The sequence below is a fragment of the Vicugna pacos genome, chromosome 31, assembly GCF_048564905.1.
Source record: "Vicugna pacos chromosome 31, VicPac4, whole genome shotgun sequence".
Taxonomy (NCBI): Eukaryota; Metazoa; Chordata; class Mammalia; order Artiodactyla; family Camelidae; genus Vicugna; species Vicugna pacos.
This window is the reverse complement of record NC_133017.1, coordinates 9,006,744-9,024,933: the sequence shown is the minus strand read 5'-3', so window position 1 is coordinate 9,024,933 and position 18,190 is coordinate 9,006,744. Positions and strand designations below refer to the sequence as shown.

General features: G+C 46.8%; 1 pseudogene; it reads left to right on the top strand.

Moving 5' to 3' along the window:
* The first annotated feature begins 1,536 nt into the window (after positions 1–1,536).
* The window catches only part of LOC102544121 (otoferlin-like), a 65,229-nt pseudogene continuing 48,575 nt past the window's right edge, over positions 1,537–18,190 (top strand).

The window sequence follows — 18,190 nt, the reverse complement described above, 5'->3', positions numbered from 1 at the left end:
ATTTAATTCTCATCAGTAAGTTTTTCATAGTATTTGTTGTACTGATAAAACAAAAATACACTATTGAGTCTTTAAAGTTACTATTTTCATTAATACTTAATAATTATTTTAAACATACATTAAGATTGGGAAATTGTGACTCTTGATTGGCTCAACTGCTGTTTTTGGTGCTGTGATAGGCCCCAGCTGTGATAATGTTGAAGAAGCCATGAACAAGTCTGCCCGAGGAGCTCCCGCTACAGTTCTGGGAGAGACTCAGAAGGAAACAGCCCCGGTGCAGCTCCCGGTTTCTGGCCTGGAGCTGGCTGCCGTGATGAAGATGGGAACCAGGGTCATGAGAGGCGTGGACTGGAAATGGGGTGATCAGATGCTTAGAGATTTGACCCAAACACATGAGCCACTTGTTAGTCATATTCTGCGCATCCTGGGGGGTGGAACCTGGAGTCAGTACCTACCTTCTCTCAGGATGTTTGTGACTGACCCATGACAAAGTACCGACTCCAAGGCAGGTGACTAGAGGCTCCAAACGAAGGAGCAGCAGCGGCCTGTCATGGGGCCCTGATCAGGATCAGGTCTGTGAGGAGTGGGGACTGTTTTCAGAGAACTCCTGGCGTGGGCTCAACTAGGGGTGCAGCCCGAAACGAGAGAGTGAGCAGGAGAGAGTGCACCTCATCCGAATAATCGGGTCGAGAAAGCTCTGGTGCGGCCTCTATGAGCTGATGGCCACGTGCCTGTCAGCACCCCGGCCGGGCAGCAGCAGGCGCTGGCTTGGGGGTGCCCACCTTTTGTCTTCTACCCCAAGCTCCTTCCTCCCACATCTCTGCAGGGTCACCCCAGGTGGAGGTCAAGGGCCGAGCTCTGCACCACTGCCCTGGCCACTTGCGCAGGACTGCGTTCACCCTCCTATGATGTGGAGCTGCCTTCTCATGTCCTGGTGTTCTCAGCCTCACTCTTAAGCACGCGCCTCCTGAGAATCATCTCAGAATTGGTGTCAACAGGCAGTAGCATCCTAAAAACAGCTTTTACTCATAGAAATGGGAGGTGATGTTTCACTTTAGGGTCAGAGAAAAACTGAATGAGCAGGAATGAGGCAGTGCTGGTGCTTGTTTGAGGTTCTGACCTCGTGAAGCCCCAAGAGGGATCTAGGGGCCAAAGAGCAGTGTGGCAGGACCAGGCTGGAAAGTCTTATCTCCGCATTGGCTTAGGATGCCGACTGAGGTGACACCTTCCCAGATACCTCTTTGGTAAAGGAGCACGGGCAAGCTAGCCCCAGTGTTCACTGTGCAGTGATGGCATTCGCTGTGCAGTGATGGTGTGAGCTGCGTGGTGATGGTGTGAGCCGTGCGTGTTGTAGCGGGTCTGGAGCCCTCTACAGACACGCAGCCTGTGCCAATGCTGCAGCCACCTTTACAGGCCATATTCATGTGACAGACGGGTCCGCACCCTCTTAACCAGTCTCTGTTTCGGCTTCCCCAGAACAGACCTCCTCCTGGCCTTGGCTGTGTGATCCATGAACTTGGAGAGGATGGGTGGATCATGGTCCAGAGGGACATGGGCAATACCAACTCATGCAGGATGGGAAAGGAGGGGAAGTATTACCTGAAGTTGGCGGAGCTGCTGGCCTCCACGCAGCCCTCCGCAGAGGACTCGGACACAGAAGATGACTCCGGTGGGTGCCATGGGGCCTAGCAAGCTGTGGGCACGTGCTGGCCGGCCATTATTTCATCTGGGAGTGAGAGCAGCTCTGTAGACCAGGCTTCCCCGGAAGGTCAGTTTTAAACCAGCCCCTGGTGATTCTGTTGGATTTGATTCCTGTTTTCCTTGGAGACAGTGTGGTGGGAGGGAGAGGGCAGGGCTGTCTGCGTCCTTGCCACTGGTGGGCTTTCTGGGGGCCCTGAGCTGGTGTCTGAGGTAGTGAGCCAGTGCCTGGAGGAGTGGGTGTTACCCTGCCACGCCAGAGCACACCTTTTTCCTTCTGTCACCTTACCCACCAAGGTCCCGCTGTCAGGCATGTAGTGTCGAGTAGTAAGTCAGTACTTTACTACCTGAGGGAAAGTTGAGGTGGGAGTTTAGCGTGACCGCAAGGTTAAGGAGATGCAGGGTGTGGGAGGAGGGCTTCAGGACTTTTTCAGACCTTGGGATGTTGAGATCTTGGTTAGACCGTCCAGGAGGCCAGCGATTTTTCTTGGGGCTCCAATGTCAGCTGTATGCACAGCACGGGCAGGCTTCAGAAGTCACTTTTATGGTTAGGAGAGGAAACCCGAGAGGCTGAGCTCATGAGAGAAAATGGTGTGGAAGGTGTCAGAGGCAGTGCTCCGTGCCCCTTGTGGGTGCCACTCCACGCATCGGATGTACACGGATGACGTCTGCCCTTGGCAGGTTAGGAGTAGTGTGTGTGACGCCGCGTGGCCCTGCCTGGGTCAGTGCGGGTTATGTTATCATTGCATCTGACAGTGTCCTGGTCAAGTGTGCCTCCTCCCAGCTCTCTGCCAGGGGGCTTCACTCAGGAAGTCGGCCTGAGCAGGGCTGGCCAAGTGACAGGAAGGTGGCCTGGACATGTGTGCCCCTAGCTCTGTGTCCATGGAGGCAGCCACTTCATCTTCATCCTGTGCATAGCCAGCTCATTAACAACCACAGCTTTTGACATTTGATGAGCTATTTTTCTGAGAAGTGGGTTTTTATAATTGTTTTAGTTCTTCTGAGCTGTATGCTGAGATTGCTTTAAAAAATATTTAAAAGGCTTGATTCCTTTGAAGGAGGTAGGGATGGAGCTGAATAGGGTGTTTATTTAGTGGACCTTGAATTTCATCTTCAAATATAAAGAGCTGCTTCCCTTTCCAAAGAAAAGAAGAATGTGAAGTCAAATCCCTTAAGTTACATGTGGAGATGCTTTCCCATTTATATGGGAGTGTAGTTTCTAATTTTGATTTCTTTTCAGAAGCTTTAACAAATTGAAGGGAACATTCACCCCACTGCAATGATGCTCACCAGCGCTGTTAATTTACTGCAAACTCTGCTGGAGCCCACGCTGAAGTCATGCAGAACGAAGCCACCAAGACTCTGCGTGGACTGCTGCACACGTTGGTGGAGAGGGCAACGATGGACAAGACATGTATGCAGGGAGTGCTGTGGGCCACAGAGTCAGAACCGGGCTGTGAGGCTGTCATGTGCGAGTGGGTGCGTGTGTCCGTGTCCTCCCAGGCTTCCACGGCTTGTGGCCACAGCATTCCAGTGTCTGCCTCATGTTCGCTTGGATGCCTCCCCTGTCCTTTGCCTCTTCTAAGGGCTTTCATTGGATTTAGGGTTCATCCTAATGCAGTATAATGTCATCTCAGTCCTTACCTTCGTTATACATGTGAAGGGTTCATTTTCAAATAAGGTCACAGCTGAGGTTTTGGGTGAAGATGACTCTGGGGGGATACAGTTCAACCCACTAAAGTGTTTGAGTATGTGGATGTGAGGGTGTTAAGTGTGGAGAGGTTGAAGTGAGTGCAGCGAATGTGTGTGTGTGTTTGTGCAGGCTTGAGTGCATATGTAAGTTTGTACATGTGAGTGTGAGTTTGTCTATGAGAGTGAGACTGAGTATGGGTGTGAATGTGAAGTGAACAAGTGAATGTGTGTGAGTAACTGGGTATGTGAATGACTGAGCAGGCATATGTGTGATTGTGGTGGGGTGTGAGTGTCTGTGCATGTGTCTGTGTTAGAGTGAGTGTGAGAGTGAGCATGGGTCTGAAGGGCAGTTTCCCTGGAAGCTGGGAGAGCAGGAGGGCTGGGCCATGGCAGCTGGGGAAGAGCGGCTGGTCCAGGGGTCTGAGCAGGTCATGGGATGCCGCCCTGCCCCAGGGTCACTGCCAGCCAGGAGGGAGCAGAAGCCCCGGGTGCCCGAGTGGGGCTCCGGGAGGAGCAGACAGGGTCATGGTCAGGTCAGAGTCAAGTTTGATAAACCTCATGGAAACCTGTTACTCTCATTCTGCTTTGCAGACTTCTTAGACTTGGCCTGGGAATTTAGGACACAGATTAAATATGAATGAGCTCATGGAGGATGTTTAAAACGTGAGATTTCAAACCAGCAGGATGTTCCCTCACAGAGAACTGCTGTTGGAATTGTGAGTTGTCTCCCTACTGCACAGGAAGGGTGAGTGGATGAAATTCCTTAAAGAGTTTGAGTTGCTACATGTGCTTTAGAGATTTTTAACATGTAAAGTGCACCTTGGGAGGGTAGAGCTCAGTGGTAGAGTGGGTGCCTAGCATGCACAAAGTCCAGGGTTTAATCCCCAGTACCTCCATATTTTTATTTTATATATCAATGTAATTACTTCCCCTCACACAAAAAAACAAAAAGACAAAAGAAAGTCCTTTGAGCTGATTCAAAATTCTCCTGTTCCTCTCCCACTGAGTCAGTGAAATTGTAACATAGCGGTGAAGTAGTTTCTCCTTGAAAATAACGTGATGGAGGTCAATTAAAAGCAAAGGTTGTGCTGAGTGCTTTTTGTAGAAGGTGGGCGCCCAGCAGCACCGCCTGGCTCTGGCAGTCTCCCCAGCAGGCAGGGGTGCCAGGAAGCCAGCTGAGGCTGTGGGGGCCGCATGCCTTTCACCTCTGCTGGGGTTTCCCTGTAGGATGTTGATTTTCCTTTGAAATTCCCTTTTTAAAGTCTCTGTTTATTTTGGGGGTTTTATGGTTTTTTTTTCAGGAGGTATGTAATTAGGTTTCTTTATTTTGTTTTTCGATGGAAGTCCTGGGGATTGAACCCAGGACCTTGTGCGTGCCAAGCATGTGCTCTCGCACTTTAGCTCTACCTTCTCCCCTTAAACACTGCATTTTATTCAAATATATATTTTTAAGTACTTTGTTCCCGGAAAAAAAGGATGAAGGAACTAACCTAGAAATGAATTCCGCTTTATTTTAAGTGTAAGAAGCAGGCAGCACCCTCGACTCCGCTCCCCAAGGTTGCTGTCTGTCTGTGCTAGGCCCTGTGGGAGGGCTAGTTTCCTGACTCTGAGGACCCAGAAGTGGGGGGCTTCATGGCGGTCCTGGCTGTGGGCGGAGGCACTGACAGTTGGTTGCACCTGGAAGGACTAGTCATGCACAAGGAGTTTGGAGTAGGCACTGTGACTCCCATCACCCTGAAGGGCAGGATCACCATGCAGCTCTGTGACATGTGCGCCTGTCGTGTGTGCCCCCTGAACCAACTGAAGCCAGTAGTGAACCTGTGTTCAGTTCCTGGGTGAAGTGGGGAGAACTTGATTCTGGCTGTTTATGTCTACCTTCTAGGATGCCATCCAAATTCAGGAATTATGTCTGCCTTTCTTTTTCCTCTCATGCTCCAGTGGTGAATGGGACCTATCTCACAGGATTACATAGATTAGTAGCTCATTTGTCTTATTTTAGCCTGAAAAAGACATGAAAGGGCATTAGCTACTTTTAGAAGGTACTGTGGAAATATGTTAGTTCTCATTATTTTTAAACTGTGAATTAATAAAATTTATTTCTTATTGAACAGCTCAACTTTCAAAAAAACCCTGAAAATGATTCCCTTAAATGAGCTTTTCTTCATGTACAAGATCCATAATAATCATGTTGAGTGACATGGTTTGTGTGGCAGCTGGTGTCATGTTAAACCTGTGAATTAGGGATACATAGAGAAAGTGATTTATATTACTTTGATGTAACCCAACTAAGACCTGACCATATCTTTCAATAAAATACTGTTTTTGATAATTACAGGAATATGTACATGTTGTAGATAATACCTAAAAATTTAGTAACCACTACCATGATGTAATTATTGCTGACATGTTGGTAAAGAAAAAAATTTGTTTCTATTTACTGTGCATGTAAGTCTTTGTCTTGCCTCCAGTGTCATCTTTTAACATTATTTTCAGATGTAAAAAGACTTACATCTACATGTGGTGTTTCCGAATTAAGATTTGCGGCTCTGACAGCTTCCAGAACATCCATGTGCTCTGCTCACTGGACACACATTGAAAGCTCCTGCACTCCATCTTCAGCTCCCCGCCCTGCGTTCAGTGGCACCGACTTGCGCTTCACAGAGCCCATGCTCTTCGTCTGGGCTCAGTTGGTGAACCTCGCTGGCAGCAAATTGGAAAAGCACGAAATAAAGAAATGACCTAAACAGAGTTTTGCAGGTCGGTACATACGCTTGTTGAGGAAAGAGAGCTACAGTTTTAACTAGAATTGTTTGAACAACGTCTTGTTTTGTCAGAGCAGGTCTGTCACTGCTGAAGTCTTTGGGTTCAGATGGACTGACCAATGGCTGAGTGACAGCGGGCATGGTGATGAGTGTGTGTGACACCAAGATGATGCCGTGGTGGAGGTGGCACCCAGAGAACCCCCAGGCCTCCCCACCTCCCGGTGCCAGCGTTTATTCTGAACACGCTTTTTGAAGAGAAGCCTGTGTTCTCTCCCTGTACATTGACCCCCCCAGCTGAGACCCTCCAGCCTAGTCGCCTTTCTTGAGTGTTGCTCTGGGTCTCATCACAGCCAGACCCAGCAGGACCTGTGTGCCTGGACCTGCCTCGCTTTGTGTCTGTGGACCGTGGCCACCTGTCTGAGACCAAGGCCGGCACTCCTCTGGCTCTGCCTTTGGTCTGGGGTTCTGGCTTCCATTTCCCTAACGTTGCCCCTCCTGTGTCCTTTCAGAATTCTTCTCCCTGACTAGTCTTTGCACATTAGAAATCCTTGTGGTTGCATCCATCACTTGTGGCTCGTTCTGCCCACTCTTCTTGAGTTTCCTCACCCATTTCTCCCAAGTCCTGTAATTCCTGCTGCAGCACTTATGATGTCTCTCTAGTTCTCATCTCTAGCTGGAGGGCCAGGTGCATGTAAACCACAGCATGTCCACAGTTCAGCTAACCTTGTCCCTTAGCCATGTTTCCTGTCACAGTGAATAACCATCTGCTGGGTATTAGAGCTCGGTGCCCCAGAGGCACTTCTGGCTCCTCCATGCCCTCCCGTCCCCATGTCCCCAGTCCCCATGCCCCCATGCTGCCTGCTGTGGCCTCTGGCATCTCCTGCTCTGGATGCTGCTGCTGTGACTGGCCTGGCTCTCCTTGTTGTGCCTGCGTCTTTGTGGCGGCTTCCCTCCTCTGTTCCTCAGTTGGCCCGTGGACATCACTGCAGCCATTTGATTAGATAAGATCCTGTTGCCAGTAGATGTAACTGGCATGCTGGTTTTTGAACCATTCCAGAAAGAATTCAGATGAGACATGGCAGTTAAGAAAGTAAAGTGAGGATTTACTAAGGCAAGGACAGCAGACTCTCAAGGGGAGAGTGGGCGGGCTCAGGTGAGCGGCTGTGCTGAGTTGCTTTGGCAAGTTGGTTACATACAGTACAAATGATCAGGCAGAATATTCATTAGGAAGTGAAGGGTTTGGGGTCATATATCCTGGTTTCATCCCAACTCCACCTTCTCGAAGGGAGGAAGAATTTCTGTCCTTTTTTAGTCTGGATTGGAAGTGTCATGGCATTGGTTCATGATGGGTACTTGTAATCTACAAGGCCAATTTTTTGGAAATGAGGGCACAATGAGTAAATGGTTACATTGGGACACGAGATTGCTGCCTTTTCCCGCCTTTCTTTGTCAGCCTTCAGGCTGCTTGTCACTCCAAAGTGTGAGAGTGCTTTTCAGCCCAGAAGTTCCTGCCTTTCTTTTCTACCCAGGGACCCCTGGTGCTTACATGATGTAGGGTTTCCTGCATTTGGCCCCATGCCCCTCGTTTCTGCTCAGTTCTTGCCATTTGGCCCGGGTCCCCCTTTCTCTGCTCATATCTAGCTATCTGCCTGCTCTAGCAATCCTACAGAGTGCCATTATCTTTATGTTAGAGAACTGTATGTCCTGAGTATCTGACAAAATTGTGTTGTAGGAGTCTTGGCAAGAAAAGATGAAAGTATGTTATTTATGCCATAGGTGTCTGGGTGAAATTTCAGCGACTTGGGAAACACCTGATCATACTAGCAGTAGCTAACATGGCCCTAACTGTGTTTAAACCATTGCATCCTCACCTGACTCGAGGCAGCACATGGCAGGGAAGACCTCAGGGCAGAGGAGGATGCTCACCCACAGCCCAGGGAAGGGCAAGCCCTTCATCACTGCCAGGCTTTGCAAAGTCAGATCAGTCCCTCGGGGCAGCGCCATCCCCAAGGCCGACCCTTGCTGAGGGGAGAGCCTGTTCCCTCCCTGCTGAGGCCTTTTCTCCCCCAGGACAAGGACACCTGGGCCTGCTGAGGGGCCAGAGCTGACGCTGTGAATCCTGAAGGCGGGCCACGTGCTGCTTTCCCACCAGGACCAGCTCAGGCGGATCCTGTCTCAGGACACAGCAGCTGCCCATGCAGGTGACTTTCTAGGAGCCCATACAGACCTGTAAGAAAGGCAGCCAAGGGACATGTACGGGTGGCCCATAGAAGGGGAACTAGAGATGGCTTCTACATGAACAAGGAAGATGTGCCACCAAGCCAGTAACTGATGAAACACAGACCACGAGTGAGAAAGACAAAACCTGAGGGGAGAGAGGGAAACAGTGCTCTGCTGCCTCAATGGTCAAAGTGTGGCCCCAGAACCAGCAGCGACGGTGGCACATGGGAGCTTGTTAAAGGTGTGGGCCCCTCAGGCTGCAGCCCAGACCTAAGAAATCAGGATCTGCATTTTTAACAAGGCTCCTGGTTCACATGAATTGGGGCTCCTCTGACACTCTGCTGGGGGGAGTTAAGTTGGTACAGCCATCCACTGGGCATCTGAGGACATGCTAGACTTTAAAATGCACATGCACACGTATCTATATCTGTATGTCCATTGATTAGCTAGTCATCTTTTGGGAACTTCTCACATGGAAAAGCATGAAGAAATGTGTTTATAGATGCTCATTGTGGCTTTTTTGGTTGGTCTCGTTTTTATGCTGAAAACTGGAGATGCCTCAGTGCCCATCATTAGGCGGTGTACCGGAACGGTAGCATGCCATGGTGCTGTTCACAGTGGTGGTCCATGTGTGTGCCCCTTACCATGGAAACATGAAAATGATAAAAAAAAAAGCGCGCATTGCTGTATATGTATATGTTTGTAGACTTGCCACAGAGAGTGACGAGAATTTCAGCTAACTTTATTTTCTTTGTACTTTTCTGTATGGCTGTAGTTTTCTAGAATGAGCTCACATCATTTTGAATAGGAAAAAACCCAAAGCTGTGAAAAAATTTTGGACTATCTACTGTTGAAAGACATTGTGCTAAATATTGTGGGCAACCGGACAGTCCTCATTTATGGTTTTTTACTCTTTGGAGTCAGGGTGGGGAAAGAAAATGAAGGCAGGTATCTCTGTCCAAGGTATATGCTCATGTGCTGTGAGATGTCTCAGCACAGTTCCACACATGTCCCGGGGATGCTGGCGGCTGACAGCTGGGGAGGGAAACCTTTGAGGGGCGAGGCAGGCCCTGATTGTAGGGTGATGAGGAGTCCCTGTCTCCTCCTGGGGGAGGAGATGGCAGCACAGGTGTGATCAGTGAGTTTTGGGTACTGAGCTTGGCAAGGAGTGCAGGGTTTATCAGTGATTGTGGGGCTAAAGCTGGAGAGGTCATTTAAGTCGTGCCCAGGGAATTGGACTGGCTGTTCTGTGGTCACCCTGGTGAGTAGCTACAGCAACGTTGAATCAGGGTTACCATCCCATGCTCAGGGCAGAGCGAGGGCTCCAGGTGGAGCTGTCCAGCACAGGGCTTGACAGGCCACCACAGCCACCTGTTTCATCAAGCTTTATAGAAACACAGTCATGCCTTGTTTACATGTCATCTCTGGCCACTTTTACACTTCAGTGGCAGAGTTTGAGTGGCTGTGACAGACCCTGTGGTCACTAAGCCTAAACTGTTTACTCCCTGGCTCTTCAAAAAAATTTACAACCCCTGGACTAGAGGATTAGTTGAAATTGTATCAGTGGGCTCGTGGCAAAGGAGAAGTGCCAGACATCTCACCCAGAGCTCCTCAGGTGAAGACAGTAGACATCACCCTGACCACATGACACATTGGGAATTGGTGTCAGTTTATGGTGTGAACAAGGGCTGTGGCGCACACTTGGGAGTGTTTAGAGCCAGGGTTTCTGAAGCAGTGAGTGCTCACCCAGGCAGAGAAGGGACCCGAACTTGACCAAGGGCAGAAGTCTGGGAGGTCGCTTTGGTTTGCTCTAAAGAGACAGATAGAAGAACTAAAGAAGGACAGAGGCCAGAAAGCAGGGAGTGGAAAATCCTTGAAGATTTTGATTGGCTAACGCTTGATGAGGTAGAAATCATATATCTGATTTAACATGCTCAGTGCACTGTGTTTTAAAAAAAAAACAAATTTCTTCTGTATAGCACAGGGAGCTATATACAATATCTTATAATAACTTTTAATGAAAAAGAATATGAAAATGAATATATGTATGTATGTATACACATGACTGGGACATTGTGCTGTACACCAGAAACTGACGCATTGTAACTGACTGTACTTCAATTTAAAAAAAAGTTAAAAAGAAATAGTAAAGATGTTTGTGGTTGAAAATGCAGTGTCATTCTTATTTTGTTTTTAAATTCAGATGATGGAGCAGCTGCATCCCTTGACCTCAGTGACATGTCTCCTGAAGGCCTGCAGCCCCTAACGATCCTCTTACAGTAGTCACTGGCCTTGGCCACCCAGCCATCTCTGGTGAGGTCATAGTTGACCAAAAGGAGCTTGAGGTACAGTCAGTAGTAATCTTGGCAGTCTTTATCCAGCACATGAGATTGTCAACTTTGTTTTTTGGTAGATGTGTAGGTAGATTTCCTTAAGAATATGGTCTGAATTTTAAATATGTGAAAATAATTCTTGTGACTAGGTAGGTGTTAAGCATGTTTGTCATAGAACGTTACAATGCTGGTTAAAGAATGAATGAGTTAAAGTTTAATTTCATTTTGAATTTCTGTGAATTATTTGAAAAAGTCAGCTGGATTCAGCATGCATTCATTGCTCAAGTGTTCTTGAAGGAATCTTTTCCCAGGAAACAGTGTCCTTGAAAGAGCCCCATGAAGCCTAGGAAGATGGCACTTGCTGGTTTGTCTCACTCACGCCAAAGCCTTTCCTGAGCATGCTCTGTTGAAGCCAGGCTCTCAGTCTACACCCTGTTTCCAAGCACGTGGTGCACTGCGTACTCGGGTGGACTGTGGGCATCTTCCCACTGACGAGGGGACATCTGACCAGGTCTAAGCATGATGGGGACTTCCATGGTCCACTACATGGAGGACTAGATTTCTTTTTTTAAACCTTCTTGCTTGCAGTACGTCAGAAATTCTGAACAGAACATCAAAGACAAAAATTAAACCTTGAGAGCTCAACTTGGCAGGCAGAAAACACCCTAGTAGAGATCTGCAGAGACCAAGACCCTGCATGGAGCCAGGATCCAGAGCGAGGGAGCGGCAGGTGCAGAGGGAGAAGGCAGGAAATGCTGGGCACGGGGGCAGCTGGGGAGGAGGGTGCAGGGCCTTCTGTGACCCCCACCGAGTGCCAGCTGCTCCTTAGGTCTGAACACCTGAGGTGAGAGGCTGGGTTAAAGTCGCCTAAGCCCCTGCCAGGTGTTTTTTCCTGTCCTGCCCTCCTGTTCCTTTCTGAGGCTGCTGCTGTCATCTGGGGATTGCTAGTGAGTTTCTGTTTGTGTGTCTTGGTTAATCAGCTTGGTTCGCTGTATGGAGCTGTTTTAAGGGTCAGGTGTGCGGCTTCATCGGGTCTGATCTGCTTTAACCCATCCAAGGAACCCTTTATACTTTCAGATCTCATGTTTCCGTTTGGTTCCTGTGTTACAGTTTTACAGGTTTCTTGATGGTCCTCATGTCTTCACCCTTTGTGTCACTTTAAACACATTTCACCCTTGATACCTGTACATTTTTAAACATAAGTTTGATTGCTGTATTAAATTTCTTATTTGCTAATTCTGACACTTGGGCCACTCATTGGTCTTCTACTGATCAGTTTTTTCTGCTGGTCATAGTCAGTTACTGGTTCTACTTCTACACACGTCTAAACAATGTTGCTGTGTGCTGGGTGGTTTGGATAATACGCTGTGTGGACTCTGGGCTCTGTAATGTCCTCTGGAGAACACAGAGCTGTATTTTTGCAGACAGTTCAGTGCCTGGCAGTTTTCCTCAGTCCTTGGAGCCTTGATTCTAGACTTTTTGGTGACACTTTATTTTTGTTTTGCCATCAGTCCTGGTCTCTGATTCTACGGGATTTACAATGTCTCCTTAGGTTTCAGTGGAAACCTCTACATCATGACCACCATGCTCAAACGTGGTTGGACTGGGACCTCGTGCTGTCTCCCTATCCCTGGGCCTGCCCACAGTTCCTTTGTGCTGGGCTCAGCTTTGTGGTCAGCCAAGGAGTCGTGGGTAGTCTGCGTGTGCACTTCATGGTCCTCCTGCACCTCTGCTTGCTCTGGCAGGCCCCTGGCTGTGGTCCAGGAGCACCGCCCCTGTCATGGCTTGCCCCGGACCTCCCTGTGGTCAGGGTCACACCTGTCCCTGTTTTCTCCTGGGCCTGCCTTCAAATGTTTTTTAAAAATACTCTGTCCAGATTTCACAATTATTATCAGCAGAGGCTTATTCTACTGCTTCTTACTGCCAGAACTGGAACTCCTAGCTCGATCTTGTTCTGAATTACAAGCTTTTAGGATGGAGCCTGTCACTTCCGAGTTATTCAGACTTCACAGCAAAACCCTAGGATTCTGACCCTTCCTAAGCCCTGGAAGGCTCAATGATGTCTTCTGTTTCTCCTTAATTCCTTCCTCACATGGTCAGTTTAAAACAAACAGCGAGCCTCAGTGCTATGAGAATTAGAGCGGAAGAGCAGGGAGTTTCAGGTGGTTCAGGGAGGGGGTGAGGCGTCCAGAGGCAGGCAGTCACCAACAGCAGGCCCCAGTGATGCGTGGATTCATCAAATCATTGCAATTTGCTTCCCAACATTCTTTAGTCCCCTTATTTTTTTATACCATGTTTAACCCCTAGAGAGCTTGTGTTACTCCTCAGTAGGTGGGGGTTGATTTGGTTGCACATGAGGTGGCTCTGTGCTGTCTGTGACCTGTCCTACAGATGGAAGAGAGCAGGAGACTGTGGGCACAGCTTGGTCATGGGGAAGAGAGGGGTCCCCTTCTCCTGCCTCCTCGAGCCCCCACTCTGCGTTCACTCCCTCAGCTTGTTGCCACTCAGAGCTCAGATTTCAGGGCTGTGAAATTTCCTTAATGGACATTGATACTTGGCTAAATTACTAGGTATGTTCTTTGTCTGCCAAAGAAGCTTTTTAACCATCACAGTTTTCCTCTGCATTTAACTATGAAAGTTGCCTCTGTCCTTGTTAACATGCTTTTACCCATTCATCTAAAAATGCCCAGTAGGCCTGGGTATAGAAATACACTTCTGCACTGCAGTTGGCAGTGGTTGTCTGTAATTTCTGTTTTCCTAGGCTCCTTGCTCCCCGCCAACTGATGGCCCTTGGCTCCTCTCCCATTTGCCCAGGCCACCGCGCTGGCTGTGTGTCAGCATTTGGCTGTGGAGTCCATGCATCTGGTGAGCCCCGTGTGTGAAGCCTGCAGCTCCATGACTCCTGTCCCCGTGCCGCGAGTCCACCCCATCAGAGTGAAGAAGCACCAGCCATCGCCGGGTCCTGCTCTGCCTGTTGTGATCCAGCTCATGGAAATGGGATTCCCTAGAAGGAACATCGAGTTTGCACTCAATTCACCCACGGGCACTCCTGGGAACGCTGCTGGCTTGCCAGGTACTGCGTTTTCCACAGGGGTGTTCCAGCTTAAGATGCCCATCTATTTGTTCGTAGGCCTCCCGGGGAATGCGGCCGTCAGAGGCTTGTGCTCAGCTGGGCATGTTGTCCTCACCACGGGGCACCATGTGTGCCTGCTCCTGGGCATGGAGGCCATGGTTGGGTGGCTGTTGGACAATGCTGACGCGCAGGTCATGGATCTCTAGGACGCAGACGGGGTCTGAGGAGTGTTTAGACGAGGAGGTGGTGGAGGATGTGGATGACACGGCCTATGCTGTGGTCAGTGCCTACCTCGTGCCATCTGTCCTGAGCTCTGATTTCCTCCACGCTGCCCCATGAGGCCCTTCTGGTTTTGCCAGGCACATGGGGAGGCTCCTAATTGCTACATGGATGTTCTGTGCCTTAATTACATTTAGCTTTAAAACAGATCCTTGTTCCAACATCGAATGATGTTGGGTAGCCATGAGAGGAGATGTTATTAAAAAATTTTTTTTAAATGGAGGTACTGGGGATTGAACCCAGGACCTCTAGGATGCTAAGCACGCACTCTACCTCTGAGCTATACCCTCCCTCTTAAAAAATCATTATTTATATGACACATTGACTTCTGATTTGAGTGAGTTGTTTCACGGGATTGATTTGGAAATGCCTCAGAAATTTTCTGTACTTTAAGGTTTTGAGGTTAGTTCTGCTTACTGTGCTGTTGCCATTAATCATGTAAAAATGAAGAATTTTACAGTGAAAACACAGCATAATATTTCACACTTTCTTTTTTAATGTTAGAGATTTCACATACTTCTTTAAGTAGATTTATCTGGTTCACCATTTTTAGAAATGTGTTTCTCTTTTGTAGTCTACCGGTGCTGCCGTAACCGAGAGCCAGACTTAATGAAAAACCGGCTGATTTCCTGAGTAATGATGATTATGCTGTGTATGTGATTCAGAATAATCAGGTGAGTAATGGTCTCAGGCTGGAGTCTGGCTTAGGTTTTCACTCAACAGATGTGTGAGCATCTCAGAAAATCAGAGACCTGGCAGAGGAGGGCATAGCAGCCAGCAGGGAGGCCTCTGTGTCTGGAGAGAGGACAGAGGAGCAGCAGATCGGGGGCCAGCACCACAGAACAAAAGGGGGCTTGTCCGTAGTGACGTGGCACAGGGTCCTGTGCTTCTCAGTCATCCCCGTTTTGGACACTTCCACAGCCTATTTTTGCTTTTGAGGGGAGATGGAGGTAGTTAGGTTTGTTTATTTATTTTATTTAATGGAGACACTGGGATTGAACCAGGGACCTTGTGCATGCTAAACACACACTCTACCACTGAGTTGTACACTCCTCCATCTTTTGTAAAAAATATCATTCTCATTGCCATCTAATTTTAAAAATTTACTTATGTTTTTTCAACCTTAAATCCTTCCTTTTCCTGCTTTAATTCTTTTCTAGTTAGTACACTTCAGAGATAGTCCCAGAAATCATCTCATTCTACCTGTTAATATGTTGATATGTATCCCATATAGATAAGGCTTTTTTTTTTTAACATAAAGACCTTACAGTTACCTAACATTGCCTGACAGAGTAAACAGTGATTCTTCACTGTCATCTCATAGCTAATGCTTGCTCAGATTTTCCCAGTTTTCTCAAAAATGGCTTTCTATAGTAATTCCTTTGAATTTTTATACTAACAAGATCATATACCTTACATTTGGGTGATAGATCCCTGAAGTGTTTTTAACCTAGAATAGTTCCTCCCTCCTTTTTTCCTTTTCATGCCATTCAATTGTGCTAAAACTACATCGGCCCACAGTCTTCCTCCCTCTCCTCTGTGTCTCCTGTACAGTCCGAGTGAGGGCTGCAGGGTGGTTGGGCTCAGGCTGCCCCTGAGCAGGAATGTATCGTAGGGGCCAGCACACAGCATCACTGGTCATCACCATCTATTCTTTGTTAATGTTGTTCATGTCACCTTCTAGATCCGTCACAAACTTTGTCATCCCTCCCAAATTTATTAGCTGGAGTTGAGTCCTTTAAAAAAAACTTTCTTATGAACTCTGGTCACTATAATATAGTTCATATAGGAAAGGCAGAGTAGTGGCTGTTTTTTGTTTGCTTGCTTGCTTGCGTTACCAATTTTCAGAATGATGAATTGGTGCCCTGGTACTTGTAAAGGTGACCAAGAACCTTTGTTTTGTCTATTATCATTATGATGAATTTATTGGCTATTATGGATTTGATGTGTTCTAGCCATTTTTCCTCTTGATCATGTGGGAACCCACTGATCTTTTTTTTGTTTTAATTGAAGTATAGTCAGTCTACAATGCTGTGTCAGTTTCTGGTGTGCAGCGTATTGTTTCAGTCATCCATGCACATGCATGTATTCCTTTTCACATTCTTCTCCTTTACAGGTTACTACAAGATACTGAATGTAGTTCCCTGGGCTGTACAGTAGGACCTTGTTGTTTATCTATTTTAGTATCTGTACTAGTAGCATTAGCATTAGTAGTTAGTATTTAGACTCCCAACTTACCCTTCCCACCCCCTTGTCACTCTGGTAACCGTTTGAGCTGTTTGTTCTTGAAATTCAGCCCTTGACATTTGCATCATTTGCAAATATTTTCTCCCATCCCGTAGGCTGTCTTTTTATTTTTGTTAGTTTCCTTTGTTGTACAAAAGCTTGTAAGTTTGATTAGGTTCCATTTGTTTATTTTTGCTTTTATTTCTATTGCTTTGGGAGACTGACCTAGGAAAACATTGCTACAATTTATGTCAGAGAATGTTTTACCTATGTTCTCTTCTGGATTTTTATGGTGTCCTCTCTTTCATTGATTAACATGCTGCTGTCCAGTTTTCCTAACACCACTTGCTGAAGACACTGTCTTTTCTCCATTGTATATTCTTGCCTCCTTTGTTGAAGATTAATTGACCCCATAGGTCTGTGGGCTTATTTCTGGGCTCTCTGTTCTATTCCATTGATCCACATGTGTGTTTTTATTTCAGTACCACACTGTTTTGGTTACTGTAGCCCTGTAGTATTGTCTGAAGTCTGGAAGGGTTATTCCTTCAGCTTTGTTCTTTTTCTTCTGTGTTTCTTTGGCCATTGGGTCATTTGGGAGTCCATATAAAATTTAGGATTATTTGTTCTAGTTCTGTGGAAAATGTCCTGGGTAATTTGATAGGGGCAGCATTAAATCTGTAGGTTGCTTTGGATAGATAGTATGGCCATATTAACAATATTAATTTTTCCAATCCAAGAGCATAGGATATCTTTTCATTTCTTTAAATCATCTTTGATTGCCTTAATCAGTGTGTTGTAGTTCTCCACGTATAAGTCTTTCACCTCCTTTGTCAGGTTTATTCCCAAATTTTTTTTTGTCTTTGTTTTTCATGTGATTTTAAAAGAGATTTTAAAATTTTACTTTCCTTTTCTGATATTTCATTGTTAGTATAAAGAAATGCAGCTGATTTCTGTATGTTAATCTTGTATTGTGCTACCTTGCCAAATTCATTTATCAGCTTTAGTAGTTTTTGTGTGGAGCCATTAGTTTTTGAGTGCTCCCTTGCTTTATGGCACACATGGACCTAGGCTCATGTTACGTATTTCCTCCCCCAGAGTTCAAGACAGGCAGTTTTCTAAAGAGCCCTGGTTCTATATATTGAGATAAGATTTTGAGATCATACTGGGTGCTAGAGGAACTTTCCTTAGAAATAGAATAATGCTACTTAAAATTGATCACTCATCTATACACTGGACTAGACTTTTTACATTTAATTTTAATTTTAGGTAGGAATGATGGTTAGATGCTGTTGAACAGATGAAGAAGTTTGTGAAGGAGATGTGGGCAAAATTATCAAATTGGATAGAGATGGATTACATGACCTCAGTGTGCAGTGTGATTGGCAGCAGAAAGGAGCACCTACTGGGTTAGGTTCATTCACGTGGAACTTGTAGGTAAGAACATTCTTCATCTGCTTCTGAATGAGGTCTTTAGAGTTCCCAGAAATGAATGCTAACTGTAGCTCATTTTTTATTGTAATCTCTAGGCTGTCCTCCACCAGGTTCTCCTCACATAAAGGCAAGATTGGTGGTAAAGTTCATGTGAAAGCCTCAGTCGTGACACTGAAATACAAGTGGGGGTCTGTGACTCAGCAAAATGTGGGGCTTGTGAAAGGTCATAGTACCTAGGCAGGAAAGCGCTGGGTGTTGGCCTTTCATCAACTGATGTAAACTAGGGCAGGAAAAACAAGAATTAAGCAAACCTTATGATATAAAAATAGTGTCCTCTGCTTGTCAGTGCCCTCACGACCAGGAGCAGCCCTGCTGTTGAGGAGTCAGGTGTGTTAACTCCCTGCAATGTGGGAGAATGCACCATGGAGAAGGCGGCATCTCCATAAGTGTGTGAATGTGACAAAGTCTAATGAGTT